This window comes from Mytilus galloprovincialis, chromosome 7, assembly GCF_965363235.1.
Source record: "Mytilus galloprovincialis chromosome 7, xbMytGall1.hap1.1, whole genome shotgun sequence".
NCBI lineage: Eukaryota > Metazoa > Mollusca > Bivalvia > Mytilida > Mytilidae > Mytilus > Mytilus galloprovincialis.
The window spans coordinates 71,515,784-71,542,315 of NC_134844.1; the positions used below are offsets into that span (position 1 = coordinate 71,515,784).

A 26,532-nucleotide genomic window follows, 5' to 3' on the forward strand; every position below is an offset into this window, starting at 1 on the left:
TTAGTCACGATGACTATTCAGTTAGTCAAATATCAGCCGAAAGGTAGTCAAAAGCTTATATGACTACCCACCAAGTCATTATGACTATCTGCATGGTCAATTGACTATGTTAGTGGTCACAGCACCACGTGGTGTAGAGTATCGGTTTTCACGCGCACTCTTTCGCGTTCCCTTTGTTCCATAGATTGTGTAGATGTAAACAAACCAGAAGGCACGGAAACTGTTATTTTGTCAAATAAACCAATTGTTTAAAGTAAGTATGATGTATATATGTTTTAATTTTAACTTACAAAAATTGAATTTAAGAAAAAGAAGTGTATAAATGAAAGTAATATCGGTACATGTTTACGTAACGACAATAAAAAAGGGGGGATATGTATACGGGATATCAATTTTGATACACATACAACGTATTGTCGATTGAAAAGAGTATTTAGCGATATCTTTTTTTTCACCTGAGCAAAAACTGTTAAAAATAAACACTGCAATCGATATTCACAACAATGAATTAAAAACTCAGGGTGGCTGTCAAGATCCTGGTGCTTACATTACAATGCTGTGATATAGGATGGGTAGCTGTCAAGATCCTGGTGCTTACATTACAATGGTGTGTTATAAGATGGGTGGCTGTCAAGATCCTGGTGCTTATATTACAATGTTGTGGTATAAGATGGGTGGCTGTCAAGATCCCGGTGCTTATATCACAATGTTGTGGTATAAGATGGGTGGCTGGCAAGATCCCGGTGCTTACATTACAATGTTGTGGTATAAGATGGGTGGCTGGCAAGATCCCGGTGCTTACATTACAATGTTGTGGTATAAGATGGGTGGCTGTCAAGATTCTGGTGCTTACATTAAAATGTTGTGGTATAAGATGGGTGGCTGTCAAGATCCTGGTGCTTACATTACAATGTTACAATGTTGTGATATATAGGATGGGTGGCTGTCGAGATCACGGTGCTTATATTAAAAATTAATGATATAAGATGTCGAGTGATTAAATCACTAGATCAAAGATTTTAAAATTAGTTTTTTTTTTAAACTTTTAACATGACTGATATTCTTGTTTATTGTTATATTTTAGCTTCTAAAATGACACAATTATATTTTTCAGCAAATGAAGACATTGTTATTTGTATGAACACAGCTGAGAGATTTTTTACCGTAGAGAATACCACACTGACACATGCAGAGTTGATCCCGACAAAATATCTGAAATAAACACTTCAAATTAACAATGAGTTTATAATAAATTTATTTTCTTTATTTGATTTTTAGACTTTAATATATGTCACTGAGTAATGGTTACACACGGAAACTTAAGATATAGGAAGGTTTTGAACATTGAACACTTTGTGGTCCTATACTATTGTCATTGTTAGTATTGATGCTGTGGTATTTTTAATGATATTATATTCCAGATGTATTTGTCAATCCTATGGAAGAGAAACAACAAAAAGTATAATAACAGAAGAAATGAACCATAACAGAACGAAACGGAATGAAACGCACACAAATTAAATGGTAGAACAAAAAACACAACACAAATTAAAATAACAGTCTAACAGTCGTGACTATTCACAGTAATCATGTTGACTAACCAACATGGTCACTTCCGACTATTTCAATGAGTCATATGGACTGCATTCAATTGTCAAACTGACAAATGTGCATAGTCAATTGAACAATCCAATTCGTCATAACGAGTATGACATATAGTCATTTTGACTTCCTAACATAGTCATAATGACCACCCTACTCAGTCAAATGTGACTAACCATCTTATCAAACGACTAAGAGCATAGTCAAAATGATTAAAGTGCATTGTCATCTAGAGGACAGTCAAAATGACTAATTAAATTGGTCAAATTGACTAATTTAGATTTTCAGTGTGTGAGCATCGTTTGTTATAAAAAGGTCTAACAATGACGACGACGATTCAGTAAAATGAGTAGGTTCATCTATCAATTGAGTAAGACTAAATTGGCTTAACAAAGGTGTAATTTTTGAATTAACAGGGGCTAGTTGGTTATCGTTAAAATCTCCTGTGGCCATTGTGTAATTAATAGTATTATCATTAGACGCCATATCAAGAGAATATTCATTTTTTTCCCAGATATCTGGTCCACTAACGGGGGGTATATAAAAGGTTCCGAGCAAAGCCTTTTTATCTTTAAATTTAATTTCTAACCATATTGCTTCCAAGCTTTCGCTTTCGAGGTCAATTCGACGTTGAGCATGTATATCATTTTTTACATAAACAATTATCCCCCCTCCAACCTTGTGTGGACCTCTGTCGCGACGGAAGGGGTGCTGGTAATTTAGGATTTCAATTGATTCGTCTGTATGATTATTGTTTAACCAGGTTTCACTAACCGCTAAAATGTCGAAATCAGAATATTCAGCTTGAATCAGATCTATTTTCGGGGCTAGACTTTGTACGTTTAAGTGAAGAATTGAGACTGATTTTGAAAAAAGTTCACCGAAATCCGACATGTCAGTTGAGTTAATTGAACTTTGAGAAGAATCGATATCGTCACTGGGACCTGGATTTACCTCTATTCCTGCTAAGATAAGCAAAATTTGAATAACAAATAGTAAAAATAAAATAATAAATAGTCTTGAGATTAACATTTACACTTGTTTTTTTTTTTGTACATTTGAGTCTACATGTTTCATCTCTGAAGGTTTAAGGCACACGCCTAGTTGATGCGTCAACGTGAAGATTAAAATTGATAACACCAGTGCCTGCGATACACTTTTACAAGCGAGAAATAAGTTGATACAGATAAAGTCAATATAATTTAGTCTATGTTTGATGTTTTTGCCTGGTGAGTATTGGCCAACTCTCATACTATATAACTCGATTCCTACCCCCATGAGTTATGTTACATCTGGCTGAAATTGGTCAAACTGAGAGCGGCCGTATACAAAGTTAAATAACCCATAGCATTTCATCTGTTCTGTGAAAAAAGTGTAAGTAAAAAATATGAAAAAATTGTGAGAACAAAAATTGAATAACAGTATGTTGTATGCATGAAGCATAAGAAAAAGTATGCACATGTACATGGATGTAACAAGTAGTTTGGAGGATTGATTATACACATGACATTGTATAAATGATTGGTGAATGATACAACTTTATATATACGAAGTAATTCAGTACAACTGTTAATACCAGCCGTGTCAAATCATCTCGATTTAGTTTTGATTACCTAATTGATTATTTGCTTGCTGAATTGACAAGATCAGTTCATACAATTTACATCTTTTTTTTTAAGTTGTTTAAGCTTGAACTTAGCCATGAAAATGTCCTTACCATGGAATTTAACACCATGTAAAACAACCGTTATAGTTTTACCATTTGCACGCATGAGTAATTAATTTTACTATGAGAGTTTGTGTTGTGAACATCAATAAGTTAAAGTTTGTCACGTGACAAATCAGCGATCAAGGTAAGTATTCCCGTGTAATTAACAGGACAAATTAGATGTATTATGTACAAAAATTGTGTAGCATGTAATTATAGTAAAATAAACAAATACAGAAACAACAGAAACAAAAAAGGCAAAAAGTCAATTGCAGACTATTTGACAGATTTGACATCACTATATTTAGTCAGTGTACAGTTGTTTTTGCGAAATTCTGAAACAAGACTGTTAATAGTCTAAATACATATAGAAATATGTACATAAAAAAAAACATGCAAGGGTTTAACTCAAAAGATCAATTTGTACTAATACATGCTGTGTTTTAGGTATTTATATCTGTAATAAGACTGGACAATTACCAATTAGTAATTTTTACACTACGCGAATTTATGCGAGATCAGCAAAACATGAAATGAGTTTGAACTAAAAACGAAAAACAATATCCAGGTTGTATATATACACTTAATTCTTAATCATGTTGTATAGATGTACCAAATAAAACTGTTGTTGTAATCGTGCGGTTCAACGAAATTGCGGATAACAGTATGAAGGTGCTATTATACGCGTACATCACCTTACAATAACGTGGCAATATGGTGTGTAAAAAAAGATATCTATCATGATGGAATTGACAATTTTTGAGATAGACATATTAAATTATCGCTGTACAAGAGATGGGACTTTGTATAATTAATAACTGATGAGATAAGAGTGCGTGTAAGAAGGAAATAGTTAACGTACATCCGCATGGTATATTAATACTGAGACTATGACTTTTAAAAGTAAAACATGTAAAAGTTAACTATATAAGATACAAATATAGATCATAAAGAACACATGAATTAAGATTGGCCATTGGCGCCGAATTTTTTTATGCGGCTTCAGATTCCGCATATGTTATAAGTTTGTCTTTTGGAGCTTGTCGAGATTCTATTTCAAGCCGCCTATCTCTAGCCTAGAGCTCAAGTCTCCCAAGAAAGTCCATAGCCCCTTTGATAGCAGTAAAGAGAGCAGAACTCCATAAATGCGGTCATAGTATTGACAACGTGTACTTGATCTTGATTGTCTTTTACTAGGATTTTTCCGTCGACTGACCACGTATCTTTGATCATGCGTTCGATTTTGATTTTCCTGGCTTTATAAGCAATATTATTGCGAGTTTTTGTTAGATTTTCGTTAAAATGTAATTTTGGGTTTCACGCTTTTCCTTCAGATGCCGTTTACATCTGAGTATCCGTTTCTTTATTGCTGGGTCCCTTAATCTGACGATAATTTGTCTTGGTGCTGTGTTTTTATTGTTCCATGGATTACTTCGTGGGGTGCCTATTCTATGCGACCGAATTATGTCTCCATCTCGGTAGTTACTATCAATTGACCTCACTAGTTCCGTGACAAGCTCAGTAGTCTTCTCTGATGTTTCATCATTGCCACCGTCGATTAATTGTGTTGGTATCAACGTATTTATATGAGAGTATTATCCTGTAGGTAGAAGAAAATAAGACGTGTTGAAATACATAGTTCACCATATGTATCTTTTTTTACGGTAGAGGTATTAACTTTTAAAATGAATTTGTAACAAACATGCACATGAACAAGTGGGGAAAACATGTAACAAAAGCACGATAAAATGACACCTTATAAGTATAATAAAAAAAAAAATGCGGTACACAGCCTCCAACTACAAGCCAAAATATTTGTGTTTTTATTTCTGGGATTCCTTTTAATGACATATAATAAATACACCTTTTTATAAATGCCAATGCATGTACACCCATTGATATTCTATCATTTCTATTTTTTCTTGCAAATAAAATAACAGAAAATGTTTTAAAAATAATACGACTAAACTAGTGAAGGTGAGCTTCAGCAAAATAGTTCCTTAAAATAGTTTTGTACAAATAGCGTATCACAAGGGGAACCATGTCAATTTGTATATATACAGAAATGTTATTCATATATCAAGACACATTAAGATTTTAATCTGCTTCCTCTGGAACAATACACATGGGCTCGATTTTTCTGATTTTTTTTCTGGTCAGTGCGTCCACCTTCGGGACAAAGCTTTTGGTCGTCGAAGTTTTTGATAACTTGAGACTTAGTACAAATTTTCCCTATGATATGAGCTTTCTACTTTTAATGCCAAATTACAATTTATCCCATTTTAATGGTCAATGAATATAGAAAATGATAGTGTATAAGGCATCCGTGTACTAGGGACACATTCATGTCATCCGTGTACTAGGGACACATTCATGTCATCCGTGTACTAGGGACACATTCATGTTTCTTCGTCGTATCGATCGCTGTCAATTCTTATTAAAATTTTAACATCGTTATCAATAAATATTTCATTGTTTACAAGAAACATGCAATTTACTAGCATTGTCATCAACCCAAAATACGGCAAATAGTTAAAAAAACAATCGATGAAACATATTTATATCTACTAACCGATCCCCTATTGAGACAAACTCAACAAAAACCTATGATTTCTTAGAATTGACGGACATCCTATAAACGTTACGGTCATCCTTTATAAATTACAGTCAGCCTTTACAAATTACGGTAATCATTTACAAGTTACGGTCATCTGTTTACCAATCACGGTCATCCTTGTTATATGTTACGGTCATCTTGAAAATATTTTGATGATGATTTACGGCCATCATAGCGATTTTTTCAAATCGAATTTCCCGTTTCATGTACATTTTTCGGTAGTACTTTGTGATCTCCGTGTAAATCTTTTATAAATTTACATCGTATTAATGTATGCTTTGTATAGAAAATGATAAAGAAACACTTTAAAAGACAATATAGAAACTTACTTAATTTTTCATCCGACATCTTGTGATGACCGTGAGTGCAGTTACGGTCATCAGCTTTACCCCAGTGAGAATGCATAGCAAACTTTTCGAGAAAAAAAAATCTAGCTGTCGGAGGGACACATGAGAAGTTAATAATTAGCCTGAACAATATTTTGACAAACTCAAAATAAAAACTTTTTTTTTTGGATAAAAATCAGTCATATTATAATCAAGCAACATGGTTTTTATAATGATTTTAGTTGAAATATTTTTTTTCAGATTGAACTGACTTTTGTCCAATATCTGTATGCGTCTCTGCGAGTTTTCACACTAATTGAAAGGCTCCTTCACTATCTTTTTAGCACTGATGGTTTATTTTACAAATAAGTATTTATATAATTGAATTGTTTAAAAGTTTTAAGACCATTGTACCTCGAATTCTAATTTATAAACTGGTGATTTTGATTTGCGTAAAAACTATTGTCTATAAGAAATAATCCCTAGCCCATCACCCTTTTTCCCTCTGGCTGTAAAGGGTCTATTTGTTATGTGTGTGTTTTATTTAATCCGAGTGTAATTTTGATTCAGCATACTTTTTTGGAATGAACATTTCCCGGCATCATTTTAACTGCCTAGACAGAGTAGTATTCATATAAAAGACGCCACTGTACAGAAACGTCTAAATGACGACATTGGACATAATGGCTAGACATAGGAAATGCTTTCCGAAAAAGGAGTAGGTCCGGTAAGAAACGAATTTCAAGTTCATCTGACGAAAGATTTTGACCACTTTTTAAACACTGAAATGTCTATTTCATTTGAATCAATTAGTTTATGTAAACGATTTTAACTAATTTAAGGTAACACGATACCGAATGGCATATCTCCCGATTTCCCAAATTTTTGGCATACGTGTACTTTGAATCGAGTTACATCGGAATATGTAATAAAAAATGGGGGTCACCATTTTGTTTTTTTGTCTTTTTCATAGGAAAACGTCAATTTTGGCGACAAATTTACTTAGGGTTATAGGGGAAATACCTTTTTTTCGGCTTTCCTTTTTAGATTTTCGAATGGATGGCTATTTTCTTATATACGGAGAAAAACAAAAAAAAAATAACATAATATCCAGGGTTGCATAGTGAATCCATACACGTATAGAAACTCATATGTCACCATCCTTGTTTTTGAAATAAATGGCTTCAAAGTTGATCGATAGGCCTAGAATTTGACCAAAAAACGTGTGACGTTATTGGTGGTACGGAATATAACATTATTCCTTTTCAGAGAAATGGAGAAAAAATATGTTTCGGGATCTGAATGAGTATATTTCATTTTCATTTCCCCTGTCGACTGTCGTGAAGTTCCTAGTAATGCAATATAAAATTCTACTGAATCAGATATAATTTTATTTCGTCCTGCACATGGAATTTCACTCATATGAAGTAATATTAATATCGTCTGATTTTTACATCAAACGAGCATATACTTGAAACTTGCGTGAACAGGTTCAATGTGAATCTTATGATAAGAGTTCATGCATAAAACACCGGAATTTTGTACTGTACTGTACACGTTAAATTCAGAATTTAACGTGTACATTAAAAATTCACGTAAATATTTGAAATGAATTATTTAAAAAATATCTTTGTTCTAAAATTTGATTTAAACCATAAAAAATAACTTCACATTTTTGTTAAGTTTACGTGAAAATTAAATGAAACATTTCACGTGAGATTCATCCGAATTACTGATTTTGACATTCCATACAAACAAACTATTTTCTGTATGATTTTCAACGTCTGCTTGTATTGTGCTTTTCCCCCTAATTAATCCGTTTTCTCATCCAAATAAATTTCAATTTTGTCCGAGTGGTGTTTTTGGTGACCATTTTAAATGAATTAATAGTTGTAAAATTCCCTGTTTTTTTCACACATCATCCTAAGCTTCTATAAATTAGATTTCTACTTTCAAAACTAAATTTTATGGGGATACGGCGTGAATCATGAATAAGTACTTATTGCAAAAATAAACCAAGGTTTACTTTTATAAATTGTTATTTGGATGGAAAGTTGTCGCATTGGCACTCACACCACATCTTCCTATATCGATACCAGGAATATAAATAAAGTGATAAAACTGTGTCTGTTATGCATGTTATGCATAAGAACATATATAGATAAAGCGTGCAGATGCTTAAATTTATATCAAAGAAACAGAATATTTAAAAAGTAAAGTACATGTAGTCTTTTTAAAGATTAACAATGAGCAGAATGATTGCCGGAAAACGATAAAACAATCTATGTCAAATAACCGCTACGTATTGAATCAAAACTCTCGACACTCTGGATCTGGGGAAAGTTACCGTTAAAAATGTCACACAAAACCCGCTGCATTGGCTTATAATATGTGTGAACGTTATTCGATAACGTCAGGAACGATAACTCATGGCGTAACGTCATTCGGTATCGTGTTACCTTAATCATTAAAAACGATCCGATTCAAGCTCAAATATGACAAATCTACCAAATATGCCGACAAATTTCACTTTCAGATGTTTTTTTGTCAAAAATGAAAGTGGCCGTATTCGTGTTCATCCTCAATCTTTACATATGTTATGTATTATCATAAAATACAACTTACATTTCAATATAAAGGATGAACACGAATGCGGCCACTTTTGTTTTACTCGAAAACCGTCTAAAATTTAACTAAAATGCAAAAATTGTGATGATTTCAGTAATTTAGCATGACTAAATGGCGCTAGTACCCAATATATGTGCATTGTATTGTCATAACAACCCATTTTTATGTAGTAGAAGCATTCTACTGTCCAATAAATAACTAAAAGTTTACATTTTAACAATTTTGTAAAACTGCTATATTTTGGGGCAAAAAAAGGGGTCTTACTGGACCTTCTCCTTTAAAATTCTGCTTCACGAAATTTTTTTTTTTTACATTTGACACTTTGAAAATGCTTATATTTTCCAGGATTTTCTATTGAGTATAGTTTTGATATGATTTGATTATATTAAAGTGATAATAATAAAATTCGAAATTTGATTAACTTTCCCCATGACACATAAAGACAGGTTCCTCTGCTGAATACTTCGTTGAGGACTTGCTTCAAATTTCACCCAACGCAAAAAAACGGTAAATGACGTTAGAATATAAATCTAGTAGGAAGTTAATGTACTAAATTTCGCAGATATTATGTGCAAAGTTACAAAGCAACATAGGAAAATGCAGTTTAATCGATTTTAAATGTTGCGCCGAACATGCAATTATTAACGTAAAAGTAAGATTTGTGTGATCAATTAAATAAATGTATGGTACAAAAATTTATAAAATTAACTTAAAATAAGAACATTTTAAGGCCTTAATTTAGATATATGCATGTTGGTGAATATTTTTTTTTATAGGGGAATGGTTGTTGTTCTAAAATCATATTATAACGCAATCTTATTCCGAACGTATTACCGTGCGTAACGTAAGAAAGCAAAGTTTGACTTAGAAACTACTGGCTTAGGTAGGAATTGCTATTTGTTTTCAAATGGTGGTGGACAGGTCCTTGCAGAAGTCTCCAGGAATAGACGTGTTTATTTCCAATAGTGACAACAGAATGAGTGGTACAGACTACTTCAGACGGGTAAGACTTTCTCGACATCTTATCACAAAACTCCTTAAACATGTTAAAAGTCCCAGTACATATGTCTGTCAAAAAATTAAACAGTAATATAATTAAGAAACTTATGAATTGGACACTGGTGTGTTGCAATTGCTTCGAAATAATTGAAAAAAAAAACAAAATAACTCAAGAAAGCAAGCTAGAAGCAACAAACAGTAAAAAAATATATATCGTCGAATGCTTTAAATGAAACATATTTCAGAATAATTCACATAAGAACAAGACAAGATGGGTGTTTTCAGGGTACAAACTAACAAAACAAAGTGTACCGCCATTCACAATTCTGGCATGACCACTCGGACATTCTAACCAGAACATACATTTCTGTAATAATTCAATGCCGATATGATAAAGGTTTAAAAGAGGGACAGAAAAATACCAGAGGGACAGTCAAACTCATAAATCGAAAATAAACTGACAACGCCATGGCTTTAAATGAAAAAAAGAAAAACAGACAAACAATAGTACACATGACACAACAAAGAAAACTAAAGAATAAGCAACGCGAACCCCACAAAAACAAGGGGTGATCTCAGGTGCGCTGGAAGGGAAAGCAGATCCTTCTCCACATGTGGCACCCGTCGTGTTGCTTATGTGATAACAAATCCGGTAAAAAGTCTAATACGGTAGGTCACATTCAAAAAAGGGAAGGGGATTGTAGCTACGACGTAAGTAACATATCCGATATCATTTGTAAAACAGTTATTTCATAACGGTCAACCAACTCGTGATGGCGTCCGTAAAATTTACGAAGGGATGATTTCAACTTCACCATCTGGAATTCTTGGTTAAATAGCGTCCTTGTGTTAATTTATAGCCACTTTAAAGGATGCCAAATGAAAGAAAAGACAGCAAACAGCGGATAAAAAAGAAATTAAGAAATAAAAGTATTCCGTAACATGATAAAAAAAAATAGAAATTAAACGAAAAGAAGAGCACATTTCAAGAGGGACCCAATTTTGAAACACAATTTGAACTAAATAATACGCTGAATTTACCTCAGATTCCCAAAACAAATTAATTCTTATGCCTAAGAAAGCAAAGTTTGACTTGGAAACTACTGGCTTATTAGGAAGGAGTTGTGACATTAAGACAAGAAACAAAATTCGTGAGACTGGATTCTTCATTATACAGCAAACAAGAAGACAGTGGTATTGCAACAGATCGTAATGAAATATTTAAGCAATAAAATGACATTTGTGAGTTTAATAGTGGCCAGAGGGAAATTGTTGCTTAAAAAAATAGGAACTATGTTGCCCCCTTTTTTACATCTTTAAAACATGTTGGTACATTTGTGTAGGCAATTATAAATTTAAAATTACTGTTTTAGATGCACTATACAGGGTTTGAAGGTGAATATATATTATTCATTAAGTTTTGTAGCTGAATAGTTCAAAAGGGAACGGTGAGCTCTTTTGCTTTTCACTAAAAACAGCATTGATGAAATTTGATCAGTTACAAAACAGTAGGGACTTGTAAACCCAATATTATACCTTATTCTTTCCAGAAGTCAAGTTTATGAGTTAGAAATAAACTCATCATAGATACCAGGAAAAAAGAATCCCGTGTGTGGTGATGCCCTGGACTTCAACCTTAATTTACTAGGCTTTCACATGAAAGATTTTTTTGATTTAAAATATAGCGGCCATGAAATAGCACAAGTGTAATTTAAAATGGCATTCAAACATCAATAAATTATCAATGAGAGATGAAAACTTGATGCTATGTATATAGTGAAATTTGTATATCATTTTCATGCATTACATATGAGGCGTTTGTTAAAATTACGAATTTTTTTTAAGTCAGTTTTTACAACTATGGTTTATTGGTTATACTTTATAAACTAGTATTGCCAATAGACTTTAATTTTCTTCAATTATTAAGACTAGATTTAGTTTATTCATTTCCAGGATAATATGACATTGTAGGTACACAGAATAGGTTTTGAGCTCTTAGTAACAATCAGCATTCTAGATCTAGCTTTTACTAGATCCTTATATTTTTTTTTATTATTTTTTATCTAGAATCTTGTATTAATAGTATTAAAACATTTGACTTTTCTACACTTTACACAAGTATTCCACATTCCAAACTAAAAGACAAATTGAAAGAGGGCTTATGTAGACGAAACGCTCGTCTGGCTTACTAAATTATAATCCTGGTACCTTTGATAACTATTGGTATTGCTTTGTTTCATAAAAAAGAAAGGCCAACGTAGACACAAGTATCTTGTCTTAGGAAGGGATAAATCATACTTTGTAAAGGATCACTCTGATTCAAACAAACAATTCTAAGAAACTGACATTATCAAGATGCTTGATTTCTTGATTGACAACATATTTGTTACGTCTGGAGGACGTGTTTTTCAACAGACTATCGGCATTCCAATTGGAACAAATTGTGCCCCTCTCCTTGCCGACTTGTTTCTTTATTTTTTATGAGGCTGACTTGATAAAGGAACTTCTTATGAAGAATTGATTGATTGATTGTTGGTTGCTTTACGCCGCATTAGCACAAAAAGGCTATATCGCGGCGAGAGCTAATTCGAATACTTTTACAATTTAAAGCATATTTTTAAAATAAGACAAATAGTCCTTCATTATACTAAAATTCTAGACTAAAGTAAATTGATTATTTACAAATAAAAATCAACAGTAAGATAACGTGATAAAAATTAAAACGACTTAAAGATAATAACATTTTTATATTCCATAATAAATTCCAATTTCTTTTAAAAATGCAACAATATTTGTAAATGGGACATTATTAAATAAATCACACATATTATTGGCATTGAAATGCTTGTTACCAATATCAGCAAAGTTAATACAAATAATTAAAACATGTTTAATAGTATACTTGCATTTGCAAGGTACACATTGTGGTTCATCTTCATTTTTTAAAAGATACTCGTGTGTTATTCTAGTATGACCAATACGACATCTAGAAATAACACACTGATCTTTTCTGCACATAAAATTATTAAAAGGTTTGCCTAAATTAGGTTTAATTTCATGTAATTTATTATCATCATTTTTGCTCCATTCATTTTTCAATATATTAAAAACATATTCTCTAATATTAGATTTAAAATCAATATATGGTATATCACAGTTAGATAAAGGGTCACCCAGGGCATTCTTTGCATCAAGGGCTACAGGTGTGTTTCCAAGGATTCCAACATGACTCGGAACCCATAGAAATATTATTTCTTTCAGAAGAATTTTTAAATTCCTCATTACATATAAAATTTTGAGAATTGTTGGGTTTTTAATTTTAGTATTTTGAATAGCTTGTAAGCATGAAAGTAAATCAGAACATATAAGAAATTTGGATTTATCTGAAGAAGCAATAAATTTCAAAGCAAAAATTATTGCTTCTGCTTCAGCAGTAAAGATGGATGCGTCAGATGGCAAACGGAGAGTTGCAGCTCTGTCAATGAAGACAGCAGCAGATGCAACTCTGTCACCATCTTTTGATCGATCCGTATAGACAGTTGAAAAATCTAGATAATCGGCTTTAATTTCAGCATAGTGTTGCTGAATTAAAAGAGGATTTTTTTTTATTGTGTTCACGGAGATCAAAGATCATTTTTGGTTTGGGAAGTTCCCATGGAGGACATTTGCAAGTTTAACTTGAGCAACAGATTTTAAATCAAAAGAAGCTAAATGTGGTTTTAAACGTATACCTAACGGAGGAATTTTATTTTCATGTTTGCAAAAATATCTTCATATATCGGATTAAAAACACAGCTGTAGGCAGGACTATCTGAATAGGCTTCTTAGAAAGAAAGATAATAATTTAGCAATATCCTTTAACTCTACTTTCCGCTATATAGATGATGTTTTCACTAAATATTTCAAAATTTGACGACTATGTTGAACACATCTATCCCATCGAACTGAGATAAAGTATACTACAGATACAGTTAAGTCGGCCTCATATCTTGACTTACGTCTAGAAATTGATAATGAGGGTCGGTTGAAAACAAAACTTTACGACAAAAGAGATGATTTCAGCTTTCCAATTGTGAACTTTCCATTTCTAAGTACATGTAGCTACATTCCAGCAGCCCCTGCGCAGCTCCATTAAGGCCGTTTTTACACTACTTGTGACAAGGGCAGATAACTCTTTACTATCTCATTAAATATTCATGCGTCGTTCTTGCCGCGCCGCCATGATCGACCTGAAAAATGTCCAGTTCACCAATACTTGATGAAACGACGCTGCAACAACTATTGCGTTAGGGTGTAGAAAGGTTCAAATCAGGGTAATTAGCAAAAAAATGTACATTATAATGAATAATTATTGTGATTTACACGATTTTCTAACGAGTACTTAGTCCCGCCCTCAATAATTTGTAAGCCAATCAGAAACTAGCGGATTCATTTGGAAGCTTGCATCCGAATATTTCTCGAGCACCTGTCTGGTTACATAAAACAAGAAAATTTGGAACGTTATGCGGAAATTTGGTAATTTAAGCCAATAATTTAGTAAGAATTACCATCATGTTATCTTAAAAACATCATTTGACTGGTATTTATTTAGTTACTTGTCGAATTATGCCATCTGCATGGCAGCATTATGCCTCGGACATGGCCTGATTATAAAAAAAAACTCTCGTAGGCATTCATTTCGGTTAAAACAGAAGTTATACTTTCTCATTCGTCTCATTTTATCATCCTTTAGTTAATTTAATGTATGATGTGTAGTACACACGGTAAATTTCCTTTACAAAGTGATAATAGTACAAAAAGGGGGGTGGGTGGGCTACAGGTTCATATAATTACTGCATATAAATTGTCCCCACAGCTACACATAGGGAAAATGATATCTGTAAGCAGCTATGGAGACAGACTTGTGGCTCAATCTGTCTTTGATCTCGTTTGCACCTAATATTTTTCACATATTGCCCAAAATTTATTTGCTACTGCAGTGCTAGCAATAAAACTTGTAACTAGACATCACTGAAGCTCCTTTATATGTTGACATAGACAAAATATCTGACGCAAGTTGAGAAGTGATAGTTGTATGAGATCAATAGTTCCAGTGATGCATCATCATTTAATATATATTTGTAAAAAGCTTGTTGTTAAACTGCATTTGTATACATGTAAGCTTTCCCCATGGAAGGTTTTATGCAAGGAAAACATGTTATACCCTGACACATTCTGTATGTACCTGGTTACAAGTTATATAATTCAGTGGTTGTTTGCTACTGTACATTATTATCCCACCTTTTTGTTTGTTTACTATTTTGATACTTTAAATCGGGTACATATAATGACAGGACTTGACACAACTTGAATGCAGTTCTTTTATTGTTGTGACGAGGTAATAAGGATGCTGTACAGAAACACACATGTTAAAAATGTACTCCCCATTATACTAATAATTCTTATGATATCACTGAAGCGTCATTCAAACTAGTTTTACATGTACAAATGTATTGTTATGTGTTTACTTTTCTACATTGGCTAGAGGTATAGGGGAAGGGTTGAGATCTCTCAAACATGTTTAACCCCTCCGAATTTTTGCGCCTGTCCCAAGTCAGGAGCCTCTGGCCTTTGTGAGTCTTGTATTATTTTAATTTTAGTTTCTTGTGTACAATTTTGAAATTAGTATGGCGTTCATTATCACTGAACTAGTATATATTTGTTTAGGGGCCAGCCGCAGGACGCCTCTGGGTGCGGGAATTTCTTGCTACATTGAAGACCTGTTGTCGACCTTCTGCTTTTGTTTTTTTTTTTTCTATGGTCGGGTTGGTGTCTCTTTGACACATTCCCCATTTCCATTTTCAGTTTTATAGTGATGCCAGTGTGTGAAACTCTGTCTGTTCAAAATTCATTTAAAATTGAAATTGCATTCAACTTATCACAGAATATATACATGAACAGAATGCAAACAAGGTAATAAGAAAATGGCAGCGATTGCCGCGATGATTAAAAAATTCCTAAACCTTTATAAAACACTTCACTTCAAAAAATCTATTTTATTTTGATCAGCAAATCAACAACAACAAAAGTAGAGGTAAAAAATTATAACTGGTCAGTCTTCTAGTGAACCATGCATCATAAAAGGGAAATATATTGTACGTCCACCGGTTTTATTGGTGAATACACTTCGCTTCCTTAAGCAAAGCGCCCCCTAGCGACTCAACACGAGGAAGTTTGGCAGTATTTTTTTCAAAGTAGCTTATTTCAGTTTAAACTTTATAACTTAACCTCGTATTGAATCATGAGCAGAACTCGCACAATACTACACAAATTTTATAAAAACTCCCAATTTTTTACCCTTTAAATGAAATTAACTTCTTAAAAAGTATTGATATAAACATTACAGAATATATTTTCTTGAGTAATTGCAAATTAGTTAATTTAGATTACTTAAATTACCCCGGTAGAGATTATTATATATATGTTATTGCAAGTTCTTTCCTTTTAGATTGCATTTGAAACATAAATGAACTGAAAAGTGTACTTGAATTAAGAAAGCAAGATTTCTGAAATTTTAGTGGTTTTTATTTTGATAATACTTTGACAATTTGATTTGTACATCTTTTTATTTTTCTTAAATGTATTATAAAAAGCATTTTCTTTTTTTGAGTTTATATAAGTGCAATTTACATGTGTAAACAACAATTGACCTGATTCACTGTACAAGTTAAATTCAGATTTTTGTTTTATTCTTCATTTTAACATACATTTTTGCCCCCTCCCACAATTGATGATTAACCTTTAAGTTAAGAAAATGTAAATAGAAAAAAAATAGTCATTTATGTCATCAATATGTAATATTGAAAAAGAGTTATGCGCCTGGCTTTTAATTAAAAAAACTAAATAAAACCTAAACATTCCTAAAGCCAGTTAAGGAATGAAAAGAAGACAAATTCATGCAGGTAACATAAACAGACATTCATGTAATAATATAAAAAAAAGAAGAATTTGATTGCCAATGAGACAATTATCCACAAAAGACCAAAATGACACATACATAAACAACTATAGGTCACCATACAGCCTTCAACAATGAGCAAAGCCCATACCGCATAATCAGCTATTAAAGGCCCCGAAAAGACAATGTAAAACAATTCAAACGAGAAAACTAACGCCCTTATTTATGTAAAAAAATGAACGAAAAACAAATATGTAACACATAAACAAACGACAACCACTGAATAACATCATTCATCTTCAGTTATTCATAATAATAATTATAATCATTTTAAAGTACTGAAAAGTTTATTTCTTTATTTTTCTCATGCTGTTTGCTTAATATTCTTGTAATGAAATTTTGCCTGTCATTTACTTGTTATAAATCCTAAACTTTAATCTTGTAAATTGTTATAGAAAAATTCTAAAAAAGTATAATAAATTGTTATTTATTAATATATTCTTGTTTTTAGTCATCAATTTAGAATGATCTGCTTTTACCATAGGATTGTTTGGATATTTATGATAAATGGCATTTTAATGACATGATAAATGTGATGTCTTTGTATAGTCTGTGAAACAAATTAATAAAATAAAAAAATAAAAAGTTGAACACCATGCAAAGAAATATATTACTCAACAGAATAATACATACATGACATACATGTACATTTTTTGTAAATATACATACAAATGAAAGTTTTGTTTTAGTTGCATATATTACATGTAATTGGTCTATCTTCCATATACAATATTTGTTTTGTATTTCTAATATGAATATTTTTAAAAGTTTTAAACACATCGATCTACATTATTTGAACTTTTCTGGAGTTTGTTTTATATTGGTTAAAGTAAGGAAATTGAAATTTAATTTGATATGATATATTAAAAATAAAATTTCTTTTGTCGAAATAATTCATGAGTCAGAAAATACTTGCACATCTATCAATGTGCTTGGTATAGAGGAAAATATGAAATATTACTTGCCATTAGATCTACCTATATGTATGATTGCTTGTTTAATACCATAACTACATGTACATAGTAGTTCATATACATTTACAATATACTTACCAATCGGAAAGATCGAGTCGATTTGAGTGACTACAGATACATGTATATATCCTTTTTTTAACTGTTCAACGAGAACCTCTATTTCAAAGTCAAATGTTTAAATTGTTAATTAAAATTTAAAGTTTAAAGTTTCCATTGTGCCAAGGCGACCAAGAAAACGATATCACCTTGACTACTAAGGAAACACCCATCCTAAAGCTTCCCTGTGAACCAAATTATTTAAATTTAAAGTTTCCTTGGTGTCAAGGCGACCAAAGATACGACAACACCTAAACACCCAAGGAAACACCCATCCTAAAAGCTCCCATGTGCAGCAAATTATTGAAATTTGAAGTTTCCTTGGTGTCAAGGCGACCAAAAATACGATATCACCTTAACGCCCAAGGAAACACCCATCCTAAAGCTCCCATGTGCAGCAAGTTATTAAAATTTGAAGTTTCCTTGGTGTCAAGGCGACAAAAAATACGATAACACCTTAACGCCCAAGGAAACACCCATCCGAAAGCTCCCATATTCAAAACACATTATTAGAAACGTTTAAAACCCCATTTTTGCATCAGCATTTCAGTCTTTGCTTTCTTTTCCTGTAAAGTTGGATCCTGCAGTTCCTCCAGCTGTTTTTTGGTGTTGTTATGGAAGCTTTTTATTGCCATTTGTAGTTTTGCCAGTGCAGTCTCGTAGCTTTGGAGATAGTTTCTATTGGCAGGATAAAGACTGTTCAGGCGTTTAAGTTTCTTGCAGTTTTTCACGTCATCAGTCTTTCCAAGTATCTCCTCTGCTATTTCGGTATCCAATCTTTCCTTTTTGTTGTCTGGATATAGAAAGAAATGTTGTTTTGTTAGAAAAAAATAGTGGTCCTTGTGTGAAATGATATTTATGATTGAAGTACAAACTATTTCTAAAAGTTAAATAGATGCAAAAAGGTGGAGTATGAGTGCCAATGAGAGAACTCTCCATCAAAGTTTTAATTTAAAAGTATACAGTAAATCATTTAATTTCAAAGAATACAGACCCTTGGCTTACACCAAACAGCAAGCTGTAAAAGTCTAAATTTCTATAGAAAATACTTTCAATTTGGAAAACCAATTTAATGTCTAATTCATTTAAAAAATAAGAGACAATAAAAAATGCATTATTATATATCCTTGCTTTTGAAAATATTAGAAATTTATAAATTATAAAGTAACTTATACTTTCAGGTTATGATGAAGTATTTGTGATAGCAGTTGAAATAAAGGTGACCTTACACCAATGTACAAAAAGGAAAGGTATAGTAAAATATTTGGCATCTTTCTGACATGTAAGTAAGAATGAAGAATTGGTTTTATTTTTTTCCCCACTGTATTTTGCATGTTTTATTCAGTTTTTTGTTTATAGATGCAAACCGCTTACCAGTTACAAGTCGATATATATTTTCATTTCACACAGTGTGTACTGATTTTATATTGTATGATCAGTGCCGTGTGTGTATTGGTAATTATACGAACTATTTCAACTAAAACTGCTAACAGATTTGTTAAACATTCATTTATTGTTTATTTTATTTATTCTACAAATTAAACATTATGTTGTTTCTGTTAACCTTGATTATTTTTCTACTAGCATGAAAAGTAAATTTTCAGATAAATTAATGTCTACAGTGTTACTGTCTTTGTTTTTATATTTTTTTAATGAGTTGGCCTTAAATATATTTAACTAAACGTGCATATAGATCTCATTTAATTTCCAATGTTAATTTGAAATGCACTGTTAATCATTCACAGCATTACTTTAAGTTACATGTAGCTCAGAGACTACTATAATTTTCATTGTAATACATGTTCATATTAAAGAATATATTACACTAATTTAAAATTCCAAAATCTGTTAATCAATAACTTCAATTTATGACTGGAATAAATTTTTCAAAGTCACCATTTACTAACAGTAAACTTTACCTGTACTACATTTATTTTTGTATGAAAGCTTCCTTTTGCATGATGGATCCCTTTTCTTTGGTTTAACAGGACCTGAAAGAAAGATTAAAGATGCATGTAGTAGTTGGGTTTCCATGATGTCGGCTGAAGTTTTGCCATGACAAACAATAATTTGAACTGCAGTGCCATGTAATATTATTAAAGAATGACATGGTAAATATGCATAAATTTATTCTGACAAAAGATACTCAAAAATCCAGTTGTAAAAAATTGAAAACAACATGTTTAATAATTTATTGCGTAAGCATAATATAATGTGATGTGGTATGATTGCCATTCAAATATACTATTCTAAAAGAACCAAATAATCCTAATTATAATGTCACTGTACAAACTGTTAACCTGATATTATGCAAAAAGTATTAAAATATACATGCAGAAATACATTTGTACAGAGGATAATGTGAAAAATGCAAGTTGTCACAAAGAAAAATGATTGTCCAGGATTTTATAATACATACAATGTACATGAAATGAGAATATTGGGTAATTTTCTGTGTGCTGAAATATCAAAAAAGATGAGAACTTACATGTACTTGTTTGTTGCCTTTCACCAGTTACAACATTCGATGGAATATTGGAATTCACCCTTACTTTTGGCGGCTCTGCATCACTTTTCTTGTTCAAATTTATTCTTTCTGTAATGTTTGAAATAAAGATTAAAATAAATTTTTACACCTGCTATTACATTTAATCGCATTCAAAAAATATAACTACATTAAAAGAAATGGTGTAAAAACACATACACATGTTTACAAAACAGCTTTAATTTCCATGAACACTTTCTTATGATAAACTTACCGCAAACAATTGCCTTGTATCTAAGTTTGACTGATTCATTAGTCTCTTTATCTGAAAAAAAAATTAATTTGATCAAAATAAATTATATACAGGTTTTATTTAAATTATATCTATTCATATCTTCTGACTTCTATTACCTGTGGCGGTTTCAACACCAATAATTGTAATATGATTTGCATAATCGGGAATACTTTGATATGATTGATTGAGGACTTCCGGTAGTTGATCTTGACGTTGTTTATTTTTTAATAGACGACGTTCACAAAATTTCCTTTCATAACCAATGTAAACAAGATGGTGGCTAATTTAAGAACTATAAAGGATTTTTTTGGTGTATAAACTGGACCAAGTCACTCACAAACATATCATTAAAGTCCTTTTATTTGTTTGTGAGTGAATTGGTCTATATTGTACACCAATAAATTCCTTTAAAAGGACGTTTAATCCTATAATAAGCCCTTAAAAAATGTAGTTCATCCTGTACTGTTATTGCTCAGTTACATATAAGTACATGTTTACCTGTTACTGTATTTTCTTGTAGATTATCCTGGTTACAGTCTTCAGCAGTTTCAGGAATTTCCATTGAACCAGTCCCTATATTTGAAAAGATGACAATTGATTGGTATAGTCAAAGGTATGGTGCAAGTCTGTTGATAACTTTAATGTAATAATGATTCTAAAACATACATTTATATTTTACACTTTAAAATTTAGTCAGTGAAATTATTTCTTGTGCAGAGAGAAATGATTGATAGATCTGTATATTACCTACATCATCAATAATTGATTGCTCTAGATGGTCTTTAACTTTGCTTCTATCAACCATGTAAACTGAAAATTGAAATGTTTCATAATTAGGATACTAACATAATGGTAAAAACAGAACTTTAAATAGCAGTTTCAATTCTTCATTTTGGTTTAATGAAAAGATCAAGGAATTTAAATATTCAAAGAAAACGTGAATTTGTATTGGGAGAATGCAGGCTAATGCCAAAACCACACATTGAATATCCATGAAAATTTTAAGGTTTTTTTTATCAAGGAAAATTTGTAACCACAAAAAAAATTGTACCACATACCATTTTCATTTGCACTGCATGTTGGTGGAACTGTTTTACTTGGTGTAGAGGGAATTGGTTCATCTAAAATATACAAGTAAACAAATGGAAAAAAATGAAATTTGCATGATATTCATGATATTGATACAAATAACATTTGATCATAATGCTTAGTTGACAGTATTGAGGTTTTACCTGGTAAAGTTTGATCCTGAACATCAGACTGCTGTACAAACAAAAGTTTTCCATTTTCAAATGTTCTGATCTTTTTTAGAGGCAATGAAAGGTTGTTATCTTTAAATTTCTTAACACAAGACAGCCAAATATTCCTTAAATAAATTTGTTCTTCTTGTAGGGATGAGCTACGGAAATGATGCAGAGGGGGCCCTGCTGCATGGAAATGTGGGTCTGTTGGACCATCAGCAAAGATGATGTCCCCATCAACAATTTTCCACCAGGGGCCTTCACCAAGAGCAAGGAAGTCAGCGATTCGTTCTAGGTGTGTCTGGACTAAAGATGAACGACCTCGAAGAAAGGAAGATGACAAGATTGTTGGTCCACGTACAGGAAGAAGACTTGATTGCTTACTTATTATAGAATCTGTTTGCTGCAGGGAATTTTGTTTTTGTCCATATTTCTGCTGGGCTTGAAATCTTACCATTGCATTGTCGATTATCTGGCCACAGTGGCGATTAGTAGTATTTTTTGAAATGTCACGTAGGTCTTTAAAACTTCTTTCCTCGTTGTCAGTCACAACTGATCTTAAACAAATTAATCTGTAAGTTTCTGGAGCATGTGTTAGTAGAGTGTGAAAATGGCTCCCATAAAATCTTCCTGAGTTCAATTTGACGGGGTTCCCAATGATATCGGTACATAAAACAGCAAAAAGAAATGTTTGGTTGTATAATCTGAGAATCTGTTTTGGTGATCTGAACTTTTCGCGGCTGTAACAAATGGAGATAATTTCTACTAGGCAGTTGATCAACTCGACAATGTTTTTGCTGATTTGTCCGGCTTGAAATTTTAGTTGAATGAATTTTGCTAATTTAATTACTGCTAACCTTGACTTGGAACCAGATAATGTATTATTTTCGCCCATTGCCGAATTTCTAAATTTTTCAAACTCATTTTGGATGTCCTTGATGTGGTAGGGAAGTTCTGTCAAAAGGTTTTGTACTATATTGGTGATGTCATGTAGAGGTTCAAAATTCATAATTTCATACTTTCCTAAGTTGATGTCTTCTGCAGGTCTGTTAGGGTTTACTGTCATCAGTGCTGGAAGCCGTGCTATACCATTTAGAATGTCATTTAGTTCGGTCTGTAGTTCTGATTTGTTTAAACCGAGGGTACCTTTTCCACGGCTGGCTAGTTCTTGTTCCAGTTCAGCTTTCTTCAGGTTGGAAAATGGGTTTGTCTTTATGTCTTTGTCTTGCATGTACGTCCTTCCTTTTAATACCAATTGTCTTCTTTCCTCTAGTGTTTTTACATTTTGAGTGTAAGCACACTGTATGACTCTGTGATTTTCTACATTTATCCCGCACAAGCATCTAAAGTTACCACCTCGTTGATGTCCACATTCATACTGTCGGGCTTGTCCGTCTCCGCTGAAAATTCTTACGACGTCAAATGTTGGAATTGTAGAAATTAAATAAGGATCTTTAAGTTCTAATATATCTTCAAGTCGGGTACTATTATACATTATCTGGTCTTTGTCGGAGCTTCCTGATTGCGCTAGAATATGAAGATTTTGTTTTTCGACTAAACTTTGTATGGAAACTGGTTTTTTTTCTGGAAATTTGGTTTGGTATTCCTCATCTGTCAAAAAATTTGCAGGGTCATAAATCCAGGCTACTGTAAAAAGAGCATAGGAGTGGCTCAGTATTTCAGAATGGTCGTGCCAAAGTTTTAGGTGTCTTGTCCTCTCCATCTGTTTCAGTCGTTCAATTGAAAGGTCAAGTGTTCTGGGACATGGCTCTCCTAATCTCTCAAATCTTGCTGTTACTTCGTCCATGGTTAATTCATTGTATTGATCGTCGGTAAATATTCTTAATATTCCTAGGTCTTGAAATCCTTTAATCTCTTTCTCTCTGATGTCTTCTAATTTTAATTTCCTACCATAAACCTGTTGTTTCTTTTCTGTCAAGGCGCCGTCTGGGGAAATGAGGTCTTTCTTAAAGGTTTTAGGGGCAACCGGTATTCCTATGTTTATTTCTCCAGTTCTAATTCTTGTTTGTACATCTGAATGTATTTTATGAGCTGTACGAGGTGTTGGTACAGAAACCCGGCTTTTCCCAATTCTTTTAATACTTCTTCTTACTCTTCTTTTAAAATCTCTTCCACTTATTCTGGTATGCTTATTAAATTGAAAAACGCGTACTCCTTTAGACCTAGCAAATTCCATTAACACCTGTCCGCCATTTAATGGAACTCTGTCATTTATCTTCAGATCATACTTCTTGGCTAATCGGGACCAGATGACAATAGACCCAGGTTCTTTAGATTTAACTTCTAGGAGAAAAGCATCACGATCAAAGGAGTACTTCTGAAAATCTGAGTGATGTTTCTTCGGTTTTAGGCGATGTTTTTGCTCTTGTTGTACTCTTCTTTCTACATTTGTGGAAGCTTGGACTTTTGAAATGAAAAATGTTGCTTTGCGCTCGCGTTCATATTCAGAGTAGGATTTTCCAGATGCTAGACAATTATCTGTATCATTTGCACAAATTTGCTGTAAAGTTTCTCTGCGGCTTGCTGAATGTTGCTTTTCCTTGGTGGTCTTTTCTCTGTCAGGTGGGGAAAGGTTTAGAGTTTGTCCAACAGCTTCAGTAAAATTTATTTTTAATTTATTTTCCAGGATGGGTTTCAAGGTAGTAAGAACCTGGTCCACTGCTTTCCTTCTTTCTTGGCATTGGATTTATTTCCTGATGTTCTGGGAGAAACGTTGTCGGCTACTTGTTCACACAGGCTTTTGAGTTTGAGGTTTTCTTTGGGAACTGACTTATGGATAGAGGATTTATCTAAATGGGTTGTATTACAGGGATTGCAGTTAGTTAGCTGATGTTTCTTCTTCTCAATTTCTGCCAGTCTTGCCCAGTTGTAGATTGAAAAATTTTGGTAAAACTCCTGTCGTTGTCCGTCTTTGTTGTCATGTTGCCAGTACTTTGGGTTGGTAAGATAAGATTGGATCCTAGTTATTCTTTTTTCCATAGTTTTATAATCGATTTGCATTTTGGGGTAGTTTCTCATGAAGTTGGTGTAATTTTCATGGCGGGTTCTTAAGGTTAAAGATGTGTTGAAAGATGGTGGTGGGTAATCTACGTTGGTTTTGTCAGGATTGTTCCACCAGTTTATTGCGGAAGTATCTTTGGTGCATCTTGAAAGTATAACTTTAGCAAAGTTGCAATAGTTCATGCTTAATTCTGAAAAAATTATGATGTTATTTTGATATTTTTTATGAACTTTTATTTTCTATATGCCAAGAAAAATTGTTCAAAGTTGCTAAGAGGATAAAAAACACAGGACACTTAAAGTCTAGGTAGCTCATCTTCAATTTTGAAAGAGTTGATAACAATTGGTCTATATATATATATATATATCATGAATTATTTATTTGTTAAGTTTAGATTGTTACTAATGTGTAAGAATTCATGTTAATAAAGAAATACATGTATTTTAAAAAATTTCTGCTGTATTTTAAAAAAATTTGAATGTTTTGGTTTCATTTTTTTTACTTTTGCCACATAAGGGAAGATAACTCTGATAAAATAACTTTTATAATAAATGTGTTTTGAATGTTCTGTGAACGCATGTTTTTGGTTTTCTAATCTGATAGCCTATTATGAGAGCTATCTTCTTGTATTTAATCTTTAAGTTTTATGGTTAAGTTTTCTTTATGTTGCTCAAATTGGAGTTTTCAGGCTTCAATACAAAATTATTAAAAAATCCTATGGATTTCTATTATTAAAGCTAATTTTTAATGTTTTACATATTTATTTTTTTTGTAATGTTCGAAACTTGAAATGAATTGTTGATAATGAAAACTTTGAATTGATGTTTGCTAGTCCAATATTATATTTTATTTTGATGTATTGAATTATGATAATCAATTCATGGATCTTTTTTATCATATTTACCAAACTTCCTCAGAACATGTATACTAAGTTAATGTTTTATAATTTTAAATTACAATGAATTTCTAAACTGCCATAAAATGAAGGTTTTTTTAAGTGTTTTTCAGATAGCTTGTAATTTAATAATCAAATATACCCATTGTAAAATTTATATATATTTCACAACCACAGACTTTTGAATATATGTTTTATTATATTATAAAGTATAAGGTGTTGAATATCATATTGTGTCCATATACCCTTTCAGGCATATCTCTAATGAGATGTGGACAATTTGTGTGAAGAATGCAATTCCGTTAATAAATATAAAAAAAAGAATATATGGTATGATTAACAATGAGACAATTCAGTTGCTGCCCCTGAATCGGTAATTTTAAGGAAATTTTGCTGCTTTTGGTTATTATCTTGAATATTATTATGATAGAGATAAACTGTAAACTGTAAACAGCAATAATGTTCAGCAAAGTAAGATTTACAAATAAGTCAACATGACCGAAATGGTCAATTGACCCCCTAAGGAGTTATTGTCCTTTATAGTCAATTTTTAACAATTTTCATAAAATTTGTAAATTTTTATTAACATTTTCCACTGAAACTCCTGGGCCAAGTTCATTATAGATAGAGTTAATTGTAAGCAGCAA

General features: G+C 32.2%; 1 long non-coding RNA gene across 1 annotated transcript; it reads left to right on the forward strand.

Annotated features, from left to right (window-relative positions):
• Positions 1-21,245: 21,245 nt before the first annotated feature.
• LOC143083601 (uncharacterized) lies at positions 21,246-22,376 on the forward strand. The gene is made up of 2 exons (XR_012980801.1): positions 21,246-21,340; positions 22,120-22,376. It is a non-coding gene; the product is annotated as an uncharacterized LOC143083601 (long non-coding RNA).
• The last annotated feature ends 4,156 nt before the right edge of the window (positions 22,377-26,532 follow it).